A 5,178-nucleotide genomic window follows, 5' to 3' on the forward strand; every position below is an offset into this window, starting at 1 on the left:
CACTGTGGCAGGGCATTTGCCTTGCACACAGCTGACTTTGGGCAGACCCGGGTTCGATCCCAGGCATCCCATGTGATCACTCATATGGCAAGCCTGCCAGGAGGGATTTTTGAGAGCAGAGCCAGGAGTAACCCCTGAGTTCCGCCTGATATGGCCCCCAAACAAGAACAACAACAAAAATAAATAAAGGAAAGAATTTAAAGATAGTTTCAGATGTTGATACTGAAAGGTAAAAGAAGTAAAATAATTTTTCTCTGCAGCTTCCCGAGGATTTGCCCTTAATCCCCTGGACCCCACCCCTTCCTAAATCCCAAGAACCTGCCCTTGACCAAAAAATACATTTTAACTGTTGCAAACCTTGTGACTTGTGGTTATCTAAGTCTTGCAAAAATGTAACTGAGCAAATGTCAAATAAACCACCCTACCTGAAATGAACTACCCTACTGTAATTTTCCACTGTCTAAAAGCTATATAAAGGCTTGTTAAATCTGGTTTGGGGCTCTCTCATCCTCTGGGAGGGCCCCTGCATGCTTTTATAATAAAAAAAAACAAACCCATGCTTTTGCATGGTCTCTGTCTCTTGGAGTCATTAGAGCGATGCGTGTGAAATTCCCAACCTTATCAATACATGTTATAAAGAAATTAAATGGGGGGGGGGGACAGAGAAACAGTTGGGGGTAGGACACTTGCCTTGCATGTAGTCGACCTGAGTTCGATCCTCTACACCACATATTACCCTTTGAACACCACCAAGGGGGATCCCTAAGTGCAGAGACAGAAGTGATCCCTGAACATAGTCAGATGTGGCCTAAAAACCAAAAATGAAAACAACAATGACAACAAAATTAAAATGGGATAGTAAATAAGAAAGTTATTGGACTGAAGGGTTCAGGGGAGGGGTGTGGGCTGCTACTAATAAAGCTTCCTGGAAGAGGAGGCCTTGAATGAGTTACTCATTCACTCAGCAAATATCCTCTGGGATATATATCTCAAGGGGTCTTGTTATGGGGGAACCCATTCCAATTCTTTCCTCAGATTTATGCTCTCACCTCATGCTTTAGCAGTCCTCAGTGCTATGGACTCTAACACTGACTTCCTCTCACCTGAAATTGGGCCATTGAGTTGCAGTTGCATTCCTTCTCCTCCTCCTCTAATCTGAGATCTTATTCATTTGAGGCCAGAGAGATAGCACAGCGGTAGGGACTTTGCCTTGCATGCGGCCAACTCGGGAGGGCCCGGTTTATTCTCAGAATCCCATATGGTACCCCAGTTTGCCAGGGGTAACTTCTGAGGACCCCTGGGCTTGCTGGGTGTGGCTCAGAAACAATCAATCAATCAATGAATCAATCAATAAATAAAGTTTAGGGGCCAGAGCGATTGCACAGCAGTAAGCCAACACAGACAGACCCCGGTTTGAATTCTGACATCCCATATGGTCCCCCATGCCTGCCAGAAGCGATTTCTGAGCACAGAGCCAGGAGTAAACCCTAAGCGCCACTGGGTGTGGCCCAAAATCGAAAGAGATAGAGAGAGACAGAGAGACAGAGAGACAGAGAGAGACAGAGAGAGACAGAGAGAGAGAGAGAGAGAGAGAGAGAGAGAGAGAGAGAGAGATTTTATGCATTCTAATTGCTACATCCACTGGGCATATTAGGTGAATCATTTCAGCCAAGAAGCCATCAGTTTCGGGTAACTTTCTTGGGGTGGAAGAGGAAAGTGGCTTCTCTCTGGGACCAAGAAAGAAAGAAAGAGGACAATGGAGGCTCTCTGTACAGAGCCTGGCTATTGTGAATATAGGTGTGAGGAAGGGCTTTTTGTATTGTGTTCTTGTGTTCTTAGGGTATATCCCTAGGAGTGGAATAGCTGATCGAATGGGAGCTCAATTTCCAGTTTTTGGAGGAATCTCCATATCGCTTTCCATAAAGGTTGGAGTAGACGGCATTCCCACCAGCAGTGGATAAACCACCAAGATGCCCTTCAACAGATGAATGGCTAAAGAAACTGTAGTGCATATATACAATGGAATATTATGCAGCTGTCAGGAGAGATGAAGTCATGAAATTTTCCTATACATGGATGGACATGGAATCTATTATGCTGAGTGAAATAAGTCAGAGGGAGAGAAATAGATGCAGAATAGTCTCACTCATTTATGGGTTTTAAGAAAAATAGAAGACATTTTTGCAACAATCCTCAAAGACAAAGAGAGAGGGCTAGAAGTTCCAGCTCACTTCATGAAGCTCACCACAAAGAGTGGTGAATGCAGTTAGAGAAATAACTACACTGAGAACTATCATAACCATATGAATGAATGAGGCAAGTGGAAAGCCTGTCTAGAGTACAGGTGGGGGTAGGGTGAGGTTGAGGGAGATTTGGGACATTGGTGGTGGGACTGTTGCACTGGTGAAGGGGGATGTTCTTTACATGACTGAAACCTAACCACAATCATATTTGTAATCAAGGTGTTTAAATAAAGATATTATTAAAAAAAAAAAAAGAGGCTATCTATACTAGGTCCTCCTTTGCTGAACCAGGTATCCAGGCAAGCCAGCAATGTACCAGAATTGGGCAAGGTGTGTGACAATTCATCCAGAATTAGCTCTATTTTTCTGGCTGGGATATTGGTGGGTTGAGTTCTTGGATTCAAGTGTTAGATTCAAGTAGTCTGGAGTACTGAAAGATACAGCCTGGGTAGGTCTCCAGGGCAGCACTGGAAAAAGAAAGAAAACAAAAGCAAAATAAAAACCTAGGGGCCAGGGAGATAGTACAGCAGGTGAGGCACTTGCCTTGCACATGGTCCATCAGGTTTTGGTTCCTGCACATAGGGTTTTATCCCTAGTGCAACATGATCCCTGAGCACTGCCTAGAGACAACCTTGCACACAGATCTGGGGAACCTCTTCAGCACTTCCAGGTGTGGCCTCCACACCAAACCAACTGAGCTGAAATGAACTGAGGGATATTTCTGTGAAATTCTAATTTTTCAGTGTTGGCTGAGTTTTCCTCTGAAACAGTGGGAGGGCCAAATACAACATGTTCTGAACAGCGAGTCTCTGGAACCACTGTTTCTAAAGCTCCTTTTCTGCTGGAACAGTCCCTGCAAGGAGAAGTGGAGGAAGGAAGGATGGCAGGCACCCCAGGGGATCTGCCTCTGCAGAGCCAGGCAAAGGACTGGAAGGGCTGAGGGGAGGAAGGCAGCAGTTGCATTTGGCAAGGCTTTGTTTAGGGAACAGCCCCTCCTTCACTGTCACTTGCTTCCAGCTCTCACTAGAGAGAGACACCATAGCCCCAGGCCTCAAGAATGAGTGTCTAGGCCAGAGCAGGTCTGACCAGGATGCTGCTGGGTTTGTGGTTGGGGAGGCAAACAGAGAATGGTGGGTCAGGGAGGGGAACAATGGGAGGCCCAGGTTTCAGGCCCCAGGCCTCAAGCCTTCAGTGTTCTTCTAGATCCTGGAGCCCCTGATCTCTCTCTCTCTCTCTCTCTCTCTCTCTCTCTCTCTCTCTCTCTCTCTCTCTCTCTCTCTCTCTCTCTCTCTCTCTCCTCTTCTCTTCTCTTTTCTCTCTCCTCTCTCTCCTCTTTCTTCCCCCCCCTCTCTCTCTCTCTCTCTCTCATCTCTCTCTCCTCTTTCTTCCCCCCTTCTCTCTCCTCTCTCTCTCTTTCTCTCTCTCTCTCCTCTTCCTTCCCTCTCTCTTTCTCTCTCTTCCTTCCTCTTTTCTCCGCCCCTCCTGGCTTTGGTATCTGGGAGGGAATATTGCTCAGGATTGGTGCGGCTGACCGCCAGCTAGGCAGATGGCCAGAGCACAGAGCTTGAGCTGGGAAGAGCATAAATAAGGCCCTGGTGGGCAGCTGTGACCCAGAATCTACTTGTGGAATTGCAGTGAGGGAGGAGGGGGAAGAAAGTCAGGGTATCATTCCCCTGATGGCGCCAGGACTCAGTCAGCCTGGGACAAGATGGGGCACTTGGGGTTAATAGCTACTACATAATGTGTAGGAGATGCCCACTTTAAAGGGGTATTTCTGCTCCAATCTGACACAGCTTTTCTCCCCACCTGAGTCAGGGCGATGTCTTTGCAGAGGCCATCTGTGGCTTTCCCAGGGCCTGGAATCCTGTCCCTCCTCCTGTTAGCAACACCCTAGTCATCCTTCCTTCCCGCAGTTTCCTCCAAGCAACAGTGCACATGCTTTGTTTTTCCACCCTGCAGGCTCTCTCTGGCATGTGTGTGACTGATGGGGTCTGGCTTATCAGTGCATCTTTTTTCCCTTCTGACCCCCCACCCCCAGTGCCAGAACATTGACTAAAAAGTCTTAGGAAAAGGTCTGGGTGCACATCTGGAGGTGCTGGAGATCATTTGGCAATGTCACAGGTCTTACTTGACTATGAAAGAAGCCATCACAGAAGACAGTCCAATGAGAGGGTGAGAAACAGAGGTGGAGTGGGGATAGGAGTGGGAGCAGACCTGTGGATTTACTGGTGTGTGTAGGAGAGTCAGACACATGAGATTTGGAGATATGGTTGAATTCCTTGGATCCTGCCTGACCTGATGCAGGATCTAATCTTGGACCTGCCATTAAAAAAGTCAAGCAAGGGCCTGGAGAGATAGCACAGCGGTGTTTGCCTTGCAAGCAGCCGATCCAGGACCAAAGGTGGTTGGTTCGAATCCCGGTGTCCCATATGGTCCCCTGTGCCTGCCAGGAGCTATTTCTGAGCAGACAGCCAGGAGTAACCCCTGAGCACCGCTGGGTGTGGCCCAAAATCCAAAAAAAAAAGACATTTTTATGTGTGTGTGGGGAGAGATAGCATGAAGGTAGGGTATTGGCCTTGCATGCAGAAGAATGATGGTTTTAATCTTGCATCCCACATGGTCCCCCGAGCCTGCCAGGAGCGATTTCTGAGCACAGAGCCAGGAGTAACCCCTGAATGCTGCCAAAAACCAAAAACCAAAAACCAAAAAAAAAAAAAGACATTTTTATGGGGGAGGACGAAGAGATTGCATGGAGGTAGGGCATTTGCCTTGCATGCAGAAGGATGGTGGTTCGAATCCCGGCATCCCATATGGTCCCTCGAGCCTGAGCACTGCTGGGTGTGACCCCCCCCAAAAAAAAAAAGATAGCACAGCGGTAGGGCATTTGCTTTGCATGCAGCTGAACCAGGACAGATGGTGGATCAAATCCAGGTTC

Source organism: Suncus etruscus, chromosome 6, assembly GCF_024139225.1.
Source record: "Suncus etruscus isolate mSunEtr1 chromosome 6, mSunEtr1.pri.cur, whole genome shotgun sequence".
Classification (NCBI taxonomy): Eukaryota; Metazoa; Chordata; class Mammalia; order Eulipotyphla; family Soricidae; genus Suncus; species Suncus etruscus.